This window comes from Bos indicus, chromosome 13 (assembly GCF_029378745.1).
Source record: "Bos indicus isolate NIAB-ARS_2022 breed Sahiwal x Tharparkar chromosome 13, NIAB-ARS_B.indTharparkar_mat_pri_1.0, whole genome shotgun sequence".
Taxonomy (NCBI): domain Eukaryota; kingdom Metazoa; phylum Chordata; class Mammalia; order Artiodactyla; family Bovidae; genus Bos; species Bos indicus.
In genome coordinates, this window is record NC_091772.1 from 14,603,229 (window position 1) to 14,615,010 (window position 11,782).

The following is an 11,782-nucleotide window of genomic DNA, read 5'->3' on the forward strand; positions in this document are numbered from 1 at the left end:
AAGGAAGGACACCAAGGCATCAAATCTGAGCATTTTGAATCCAAGGTTAATGAAATGGTGGTGAAATAAAACTCATTTGTTTGTGTGCTTATTGCTTCAGGAATTGTGATCTGGTTAGGATGTTATTTCCACCAATGTTCAAATGTTTATGAAGTATATAATAATATTCAAATTTTTCATAAAGAAAACTAGAGAGGTTGACTGATTTATCAAAGGTCAATTGACTAAAAGAGTCAATTAATCCGAACCTAGTCTGTCTGAATAGAAAATAAAAGCTTTGAATTAAAATTATTTTAATATGCTTTCAATGTATGTTTTGAAATCCTAAGTCTCCTGTGGAAAAAGACTTTTGTGTAGGTAACATATTATTAATTGGTGTAGGTTTATTCTGAATTATCATTTTCCATTACCTAAATTTACATTGATATTTTAGTTGGAAATGTGGATGTATTACTTAAAAGTAAAAAAGTTAAAAAGTATTTAATCATTCTAATTTTTTTCTCCCTCTGCACTGTTTAATTAGTAAGTTTTTACTGTATTAAAGGTGTATCTCTAAAAATAATTTAAGATGCAGAATGCTTGCTAAATAGCTTTCATGATCTATCATACTAAATATATCATGCACCGATTATCTAAAAGTAGGTAATGCCATATCAAATTTGGGAAAATAAACAGCAAAAGATAATTTTGTGTTAATATGTATAATTATCATTTTCCTTATATCTGAGGCCCAGTTGATAATTTACATTTAATAAGAAAATAAATGTCTTTTAAGCTGATTGATCATTACACAATAGAACATATAACACAACCTCAGGCATTGTTGGTTTTCAGTGACTTCTTTAAAAAAACAAAAAACAAAAACAAATAATTCATCCTCTCCTATCTATCCTCAAAGATTGTTTGCTGATTAATACACTGAAGTTTAGACAGAAGTATCCGATGCATAACAAAAGCCAAAATTTTCCATGTTTCTTTTCTAAAAACAGACATTGGAATCAATGAGGCAGTATTTAAAAATAACAATATAGTAAAATAGACTTTGAAAAAATATGACTAATTATGGTTACTAGATTTCAAATATTGAGAAAATAATGTTTCAGAAAATAAATAAATGATGAATATAGCACATCCCAAAATACCAAGGGAACTGTTGTTTTTCACTTTTGTTTGTATATCTTTGTGGTTTTTGAGTTTTACATGGTAGTTATCTAGGTGAGAGGTTTTTGATGAATAGATCTGTGTTGCTTTACATTCAACACATTTGCTTTCTAGTCAACAATGATATGGTGATGAGACAGGAGAAAACAAGATTATGGCAAAGACCCAAAATGATAGCAGCTTAAATAAAATTAGAGGTTTCTTTCTTTTTCTCTCACACAGAAGTTGAGCTGATGTGGCAACTCTGCTCTGCAAAAGTCCTCATGTGCCCAAGCTCTTTTCTCTCGTTGTTCCACCTTTTCTAGGGAATTACCTTCGCTTGCGTGGTCCATGATGGTTCATTACCAGGTGTACCTTCTAACTATGAAGGAGGATGGCTTCGACCTTGAGCAGCTCTGGGCAGAAATCCACTGGAATCTTCTCTCCACTTCTATCTCTTTACCCAGCATCTTCTCCCCACCTTTCCTTCCCCTAAAGCCACAGATCTCATTCCTCTTCATCTGCTGAGTCCACTGGAACCTGGGGTCTCAGCTATACACCTGCACTTCTGCTGGGCCACCTGTAAGGGACCCCAACCTGATAGGGCTGAAAGCTGGCAGTGCAGTAGGCTCTGCTGGAGTGTGAGGTGAGAAAGGCACCCCCTAGCTCTAGGTGGAGTCTTCCACATCGTGTCTGCAGGAATTTTTCTATTTACTGGAGAGAGCAAAGACATATCTTTCAGGAAAAGAACTGAGAGATTATTTTCCCCACCATCCTCACCTTTCTCTCCTCAGTCTGCTAGGGAACTGAGTAGAGATTGTGTGTGCTTCGTCCCTCAGTTATGTCCAACTCTGCAACCCCGTGGTCTGTAGCCCACCAGGCTCCTCTGTCCATGGGGGTTCACCAGGCAAGAATACTGGAGTGGGTTGCCATGCCCTCTTCCAGGGGACCTTTCCAACCCAGGGATCAAACGTACGTCTTTTGCATCTCCTGCATTGGCAGGTGGGTTCTTTACCACTAGTGCCATCTTGGAAGCCCAACTCTGCTCTGCAAAAGTCCTTATGTGCCCAAGCTCTTTTCTCTTGTTGTTCCATCTTTTTTAGGGAATTACCTTCGCTTGCGTGGTCCATGATGGTTCATTACCAGGTGTACCTTCTAACTATGAAGGAGGAGAAGGAGGGAGGGGAACACCCGTCTACTTCCTTAAAAGTTATGACTTGGAGGTTGTAGATCTTCTTGCCTCCTCCCACATCCTATTGGCCAGAAATTAGTCACATGGGCCCACCTAACTGCAAAGGAATCTGGGAAATGTAGTTTTTAACGGACTAGCTTGTGCCCCTAAAGTTCTATTCTTATATAACAAACCATTAATGAATACGTTAGCTCCTTCTGCCATATTCAGTATCCATAATGAAAAAAAATACAACTTTAAAAATAAATATACACTTCAATTTGCCATTTGTAATGTGGTGATACCAAAATTATAGGTTCAGAAAAATAATCTGCTAATGACTTTTTTTGTAATTAATAAACTTTATTTTTTAGAGCAGTTTTAGGTTCACATCATAATTGAGCTGAAAATACAGATTTTCCACATATTCCCTGCCCCAACACATGTCTTTCCCATGATCATATCTTGTCATTATAAATTTGTCCAAACCCACGTGTGGAATGTTGTCACTTTGGTCGTGTCCGATTCTGTGCAGCCCTATGGACCATAGCCTGCCAGGTTCCTCTGTCCGTGGGATTCTCCAGGTAAGAATACTGGAGTGGGTTGCCATGCCTCCCTCCAGGGGATCTTTCCAACCCAGGGATCAAACCCACGTCTTCTGCATCTCCTGCATTGGCAGGTGGGTTCTTTACCACTAGTGCCATCTTGGAAGCCCAAACCTGTAGCATGTACAATATTAAAAGTGAATTCTTGTGAGCTTTGGGTGATAGCAAGACATCAGTGTAGGTTCATCAGTTGCAACAAATGTACTCCTCTGGTGTAGGATGTTGATAATGATGACATTTTCTATATAATTTACCAATCTATTGCCTTGCAACTCTAATTAAACACTTCATTGCTCAGCATGTGATTTCTAATCATTTTCCCCCTGCCATCTGGCTTCATGTAAAGCTTTCTCAGCGGGGGCACTGGAGGGAACCTGGAGGCAGAAGGACTCTTCATCCTGGTTCTGGTGTGTGTTTTTTCTCAGCAGGGTCCTCTGGTGTGTGGCAGTCACCAGTGCATGGCATCCCTTGTGGGCAGTCTCCCCTGACACCCAGAGGGAGGTTTCCCAGCGTACTTTCCCCACCAACAGATTCCAATGAGCTTCATGTGGCCAGCTGTCCGTGGATGGCTTCGCCCTGGCACCCTAGAGGGCAGATTCCCAGTGATTCCGGGTGCCAGGGAACCACAGCTGACTTCTCTTCCATACACTGGGTCATAGCCATGCCCTCACAAGTGAGGTCTGCCTCAGTCCTGGAGACAGGGTCCTACTGCAAATTTGTTCCTGCCTTGAGTGCTGTATTTCAGCCTTAGGGGTAGAATCTTCTATTCCGATATTCTTTCAAGTTAACTCTACTTCTTAATACCCAAGCCTCAGGTACTCTGATGATTCTCTGTTACAGTTAATAAATATGTATTTTTCATATTCCCTGTTGAATTTGAATAGATTCTGCTTCCTGATTGGATCTTGTTTGATATAAATGAGGAAAGTCAGTCATATCAAGACAACCAAAGAGTTTCCCCATTTTCTTTGTGGAATGTAAGAGGCTACAGAAAGAAATGGGAAAACTTGTGACATCCTCCTGTGTCATTTTTGAAGTCCACGATAAATGTGAATACTCAGATATCCTGAGAATATCATGGAAGTAAATATACAAATCAAACCTGACAGCAACAAATTGTTTATGAATTAAAACTTTTTGTGTCTGAAAGTAGTGAGCATTCATGGGAACAGAATCAATGTGGGTGTTTTAAAAAATGCAGTAGTTATGCTGTGATATTTTTAATTCTTTATCAACATCAGATAAAAAAACCCCAAGCCTTTAGAGTGTCCTCCAAAAATTGTGTTCCTTCTCCTACACTATTCTCTTTGCAGTTCTAGGGAAGAATATTCACATTAAGTATAGGAAAATGTTTCATTTTGATAGTAAATTATGCTGCTTTCTGCATGACTTCATAGTGATGTATTTGTTTTAGACAGGATTATTAGCTGCCCTGCATCCCTAGCCTAGAAGGAGTCTTTCAAAGCTGTAGCTCTGGAAATTAAGTTGGATATAAGATGGAATTTTGTTAACAGTTTCAGTTGGGATGTAATACCAAGAAATGTTAAGGTGTTAATTTCTTTTTCTAAACCAACGCTGGGCATAAGAGAATGAGGACAAATATGCGCAGTTCTAAAGGCAGGGTGTACTTTAGGAGTAGCAATTTCTTCCATTTAGTTACCATCATTCTCCCGCATTATGAGTATATATTCAATGCAAGTTTAAAAAAATTACTGTTTATAGATTTAAATGATTATTTTAGAATTATCTCATATATTTATTTTATTTAGAAATATATGTTGGTTTTATCAGCAATTTTTGCTTTGCATGTTTTTGTTACCATTTTTACTTCACTTTTATAGATTTCTTTAAAAAAAGTAAGAGTGAAAGTACTGGTCGTTCAGTCATGTCCAACTCTTTGCCATCCCGTGGTCTGTAGCCCGCCAAGCTCTTTGTCCTTGGAATTCTCCAGGCAAAACTACTGGAGCGCGTTGCCATTTGCTTCCCAGGGCAATCTTTCCAACCCAGGGATCAATTCTGGTCTCCTGCATTGCAGGCAAATGCTTTACCAACTTAGCCGCCAGTCAAGCCCCAAAACTACCATCTAATGCCACTTTAGAGATCGCAGGAAGTGTGCTATAGAAGCTCCTAAGAAGGAGAGAATGATAAGATGTTGTATTTTCCTTGAGTCCCATTTTCATAGGTGTCTTTGCATAATGAAGCATATGTATTTAGAGTCTTGTGTTTCTGTATTTCCGATCAAGTTTCTTGAAGTTCTTAAAAGTTTTCTTTAGTGGTTTTTGTTTAAACCTAGTTTTCTCTTACAGAAAGCTATGTAAATTCGGGTAAATCTTCATTAACTCTAATCAGAACTGTATATGGGTGGCAGATGTTTAAATTTAATGAACTCTGGCAGTGGGTTGTTGTATATGGAGTCAATAGGTGCATATTTAAAACATTTTTTTCAGCATGAAATGTTTATTTTTACGTTTTCAAGCATCATATATACATTTTTCTTCGGTATTAATTATTTTTACATGCAGCCTGTTTTCTTTGGAATTTGTTTTTCTTCTGTAGCAGAAACTCAACTACCTTTTCAAGTTATTTCTGTTGTCTTTATTTTACTTTAGTCATTGTATTCAGTAAGAAACGTAGGCATGTTGAAGGATGAGATCCGGGCATGGAATTTTAGGAAGCTCCTTCAAGGGAAAACAAAAAGTGAATATCGTGAATTAGAAATCCAAGTATCTTGGGAGTACTGTTGTTGAAATAACCTATTTGTGTACGTCACTCTGCATTATCTCTCCGTTGTTAACTTTTCAATATGTATTTGTGGAACAAATGAAAATAATCCAGATGAAAATGTATATATATATATATATTTTTTAAATAGGAGTACTAGATTCTCTCTTAAATTCAGACTTTCAAGGTACCAAACCTTAAGATAGTTTTCAGCTGGGAAAGTATGCACGTGCCTCACGTCAACGTCAAAATTTAAATCCACTGCAAAATCCCCACTAAAATTTAGCCCTGAACACATGAAAATAATTCACGGCAGTGGAGCAGTTTAGATCCCCTGCCTGCTCTCTGTCCTAACAACTTGATCTATTCTGCCTTACTTCCTACTGTCACGGTGTCTTGCAATTGCCAATGACAAAGCCATCACAAACTCCTAACCTGTTTCTTTGACACTGGGTCTGGAATAGTAATACCAATGTTCTAGTTCATAAACTCAAACAGCCCCTAAACAGCACCTGGGATCTGCACAGAAATAGGAATGGTATACATATATTTTTAATGTGATAAGTAATAAGATGATGAATCAGTTAAACTGACTATATAAATTGTCACACAAATACAGCTCAGAATGCAGGCGGAAAGCCTAAGGTGCAGGAGATTAACATTCTAGTTCAAATAAGAAAAAAGTGCATTGTCTGGAGCTTCCAAGAATATGTAACTGTGTGCAGGTTTTTTTGTTGTAATTTGGATGGATTCCAACTTTTCCAGAAGAAAGCCTTTGCTTACATATTAAGCAAATATATAACAGAAAAACAAAGAGGTAATAGATACAAACATTTTTTCTTTTTAAAGAAAAATGTTCAAATTGTTTTAACTAATGAATATACATGAAGATGTTCTATTCAGTTATATGTTTGACTCTGCCTTATAAAAGTTCTTTTAAAATAAGAGAACCATTGTTAGTCAAGGTGTTAATAGATATGTACTATATATATATATATATGTGTGTATATATATATATATATATATATATATATAAAGTTTTGAAGCTTGTTGGCAGATCACGGTTTGTTGAAATGGCCAACACCACTGAATCCACAGTAAATGCAAAGTTACTTATATGCCAGGGGACCTCCACAGCTTGATTAGCAAGAACACCAAGGAAACAAATCTCAGATTGTCAGTTTTTGCTTTAGCTTTGTGGATTAGCCTTAATGCATTGTAAATATGTATTCACATAGAATAATATAAATGCATGTCCCATGCAATGAAGACATTCTTTCTCTTAGGTAAAATGATTCCACTATAGGAAAAAATGCAGAACACAACCTTTCATGGAAGGTCTCATTTCTCTAAGACCTGCTGGAAGCAAATAGCAATGCAGTATTGAAAATCAATCTCTACAAAATGTCTAGAGTGTGTAACACAAAAATGTAGGATTTAATTATATACAACAGGTAGATAAAAGAGGAGAGAGTAAAAAAAATTGAACTGATACCATTTTTTTGGCTGCCATTTTCTTCTCCAGGGGATTTTCCTGATCCAGGAACCAAACCTGGGTCTCCTACGTTGCAGGCAGATTCTTTACCATCTGCTACCAGGAAAGCCCCTTTTTTAGGATAATCCTATGTAAATCTATTAGAAACATAGATTAATTTGAAGCTCTTTGAAAGCTTTGAAAGATATGAGCTTTTAAGGAAAAATAACATTCTATTATACAAAATAAATTATTGCATATATATATATATTATTGAAAGATAAGGCAATTTAAGTTGTTAAAAAATTCAAAGCCAAAGAGCCTTAGTAGGACTTTACTCAGAAGATGGAAAAAAGTGTCTCTTATATGTATGGAATAAATATGGTCAGCAAAGTAATAGAAAAATAAAGAGGGTGCTATGCTACAGTGAACTGAAAAGTTCTCTGCCCTCTCTAATTCTTCTTTATCAGTTTATATGTTTATTAAACACACATATGTCAACTGTACCTTCCACGTTAATTGCATAGCTTTCATCTGTGTGCTATGACCTCGCTGTGAATATCAGTAGATCTTTGTATTAATAACACTATAGAAAAAAAAAACTACGCCAAACCATTGCATTTTTGCATCAGTGTCAATCCCCTGATATTATGGAGATGTATTCACTTGGAGTTTATATTAAGTACTTTAAATATCAATCCAGAAATACTAGCAAACTCTGACTTGCCTAAAAATCTATTCATTTTATATACCCTCCCTCAAACCTAGGGAGAAAATCGTAAAACTCAAACTTAGTATGAAAGATGATTTTAAAAAATTTTTGTTTACCCATCGTGTATCTTGCATACGGTAGACTTGTCGTGTTTTATTTTCTATTTAAGAGATGGGACAGGCTGTCCATCTCCACTTCGTTACCAGGAAAAACAAATGGGGTTTGGTTGCACATGCAATAATTAATGCTACCACTAGGTGGTAGTGACAGCTTTTTGTCTCCAGAATGCTCGTGTCTCATGATAGAGGTTAGTGACACAACCCTTGGCCTTGAGTCTCAGGACATCAAAGTGTGAAAACTCACTGACACTCCTTTCTGACAGTTCACATTGCTTTCAGATCTCTTGCCTCTGTCCTACCCCATCTTAAGGTGGCCAATATAACTTCCTTTCTTTCTACACTTTTTAGGAACTTGAGAGTGGTCAATAGAGGCCGAGTTGGCAAAGGCGAAATAGGAAAATAGAGACGGAAGTGAGAAGGGAAATAAAAACAGCAGGTCAAATTCCCTTCTGCTACTGAATGATGCTCAGCTTGCAGAGGACCACAAATGTATATATTTATTATTTAATTGTTTTCTGCCACAGAGCAAAAAATATCCCTGATTTCTTTCAGCATTTTGTGGTAAAAAGTGTATCTTCAGTCATGACCTACACACATTCCAACATGCATGCATGTTTCAAATAATTGTTTATAGTTGGGACAATTAACTGATGACAGTTTAGTTTTCCAGAGTAAATTGGTTTTTAATTGACAATAAGAAAAATAATACTTTAATGTTTCTTTATATATAGTTAGACTGATAAAATCCTTAGAAAAAAATTTGTAGCTTTAAAGTATGTAAATAACTGAATTTTTATCAATCAAATCAATCAAAGATTAATAATAATTATGAAGGTGTTAGATATTATCATAGCTTATAACAATGAAGTAATTTGTTTTTCAGGGAAGGAAGCCTTTAAAGGTCTTCACCTGAGTAAAGGCTTTTGATTCTTAATAAATTTGCAGGGCTACATGAAGGGAAGAGACCTCAGATTATTATTTTGATGAGTGGGCTAAGATGATAAAATAAAGAAGGTTAATTATTTATAAATATATATTAATCAGTACAGATAAATTTAATTACCTGTTTCAGAGAACATCCCCACTTATTCCCGTATATTCCTATTTTAAATTATAAAAACCTTGACCTATACCATACTATGACTTTCTGGCTAATAAAGCTTAATAAGTATGCTATACAGTTAGTTGACATCTATGCAAAGTTATAATTTATACTGAAGAAACTTAATATGTGCTTTTATTTGTTTTTAAAAAACTACTTATTTATCTTTTAATTGATATTGAAATAGTTTATAAAATATTAAAGAATAGAAACAACAACAAAAACAAAAAAACACTAGAATGGGAATTCTGGGGCATTTTGTAGTGTGATTTTAAACTTTGCAAGCATCCGAAAAATAAGAATTTTTTCAATTGTCAAATTTCCAATAAGCTTTGTTTTAATTTTCTTAACACAGGAAACTTGGCTGAGTAATAAAATATCCAATGGTAGGCATAGGGATTTAAAAGAGATGTTAATCTCTATAAAAGTTGTTACCTCTAATTTTGCATGAATACATTTTTTTACTAAGTGAAAAGAGATAATTTATATATATAGTATAGGGATCTATTGTGGATCTGCAAAAAACAAAGATAAAGATTATTTCTTTATATTTATCTTTTGTTTGTTTCCCACAAGCAACCCATATATATGGAGTACATATAAATATATCTAATCCATAAATCTGAGACAGCTATATATATTCCATAGATAAGAGACAAATAAATCAATCAAGTACATTTGCAAAAAGAAATTCTAAAAATCCAGGAAAAGACAGGAATTTCTCTTTTCACAGTTCTGTTAACATTCTCATATAAAATTATGGCAAAATTCAGTAGTATTTGAAAGTGATATAGATCATTTATTTGGTGCTGTGTAAAATCCCTAGTTTCTCTTATTTGTTCTTCATGACATAGCCAGATAGAAATGGAGTTGAATTATTTGAAATGTGTTTTAATTTTCCATGTACTTTAAAGTTGAAGTTTACTGGCTACTTTGTTGCATGAAGTAAAGTATATTTGCAATATTGTAAATATATACATATTTTTCATGCATAAACAGATAATTCAAAAACTCAAGCTAAAATGATTCCTCTATGGAACCAGGACCCGCTCTTATGACTATATATATTATATTAATACACTGATCAAGAAGTTTGAATAATGTTCTAGTGTTCCAGTTTTTGTATTTTTTTATTCTGGAGTCTTAGGTTTCAACTTCAATTATTTAGGGAAAATCTAGTCAATGACTTTTATGTAAGAATTTTAAGGAGTAAGAAATGGAAAGCGAAATCATGACAAATTATGTAGTAATACCTATTTACCTTACATCTGAGAAGCAGCATTAAAATTTCTTAGATAAAAAGAATGTCTCCATGTCCTTATGGACACAAACATCAGTGTTGTAGAAGCAGTACAGGCAAACAGTTCTTCCTAATTTTGGAGTACTTTGTAAGGCTTTAAAAGGCAAAGAGCGTGAAGAGTTATTTGAATTTGTGTGTATATGAATGCATTCAGATGTACAAGTGGACGCGAGATGTCTGGGACAGTCTCACTACGTGGTTTTACAGCTTGATGTTGGAGACTGGGAGATGATGCTGTATGAAACATCTCTAAATTTTGCATAGGCTGGCATTTTCCAGTGTCATGAGTGTAAGCCAATTAATGAACAATGATGAATGTTGGTTACATTTAATATGTCATCTAAGGAGTACAATATTAAACACTTAACAGCTAAAAGGAATGCTTCAGGCTTGTCCACACATGCCTCCAACTTCCCTCCAAAAGACAACACTGCAGAAAGATCTCATCATGTCCTAAAGGCCTTCAAAATAAATGCAGTGCTTCAGGAGCACACATATTAAAACTGGAATGATCCAGAGAAGATGAACATGGTCCCTGAGCAAGGATGGTGTGTATTAATACATCCTTCAAGTGTCTCATATGTCTAAACATGAGGCAGTTTTTTTAAAAGGCTTAATTCTGTCAATGGTCAACAAAAATTTTTAGGTAGCAAACAAGACATCTGCAAAGCCAGTCACATCTGTGAAAAAAACATTTTATTTTTTTTACCAAATCTGTATATTGTAAATATATGCACTTCAGTACAAAAGTAATCATGAGATTATTAACTTTTAAATTATGACTCCCAGAAATAAATAATTAAATAGACAGATAAATAATAGATTATCTCAGGTGTGACAGGGTGGCGAGAGGACAGTTTTTTTTATTAAATGAAAGATGCACCAAAAACTTTTATTGGAAATAAAATAAGATAGATTTTAGTCATATAATAACATTCTTAGACTTCTGACTCTAAACTAGGCTTAAATTCCTTGTCTTTGTTACAGAAACTTGATAAAGAGACCAAAGTCATTGTTTGCTTAAAGTTTTGTAGTTCTATGAAATAGCTCCAAACAACTAAACTTTAAATAACAAATATTTCATTTTTTTCTACTGTATGCTAAGGAAGAGAAAGAAACCTAATATTCATTGAAAGTTACCTAGCACCTGCTGTTATATCCTTTACATGTGTTATTTATGTGGTTTTAGAGACATTCCTAAGGTACTAAAATTAAAATTATGATCATTTTGCAATATTTCCAAGTCACTATTGAAAATATGGCAGACATTCAAATTAGAGATAGATTTTAGGGATTAAATATTTCGTAAGGCAAAAATACATTTTGTTTACTGAAAAAAGAAATTATGAATGCAGTTTGCATTTGACCAAGTCTTCTAATCCTGGACTTGGTTTGTGTTGCAATAGCAATGCTTGTCAGCAGAATAACGTAATTGCTG

General features: G+C 34.9%; 1 pseudogene; it reads left to right on the plus strand.

Moving 5' to 3' along the window:
• The first annotated feature begins 10,821 nt into the window (after window positions 1-10,821).
• Window positions 10,822-10,921, plus strand: LOC139186706 (U6 spliceosomal RNA; annotated as a pseudogene).
• Window positions 10,922-11,782: the final 861 nt, after the last annotated feature.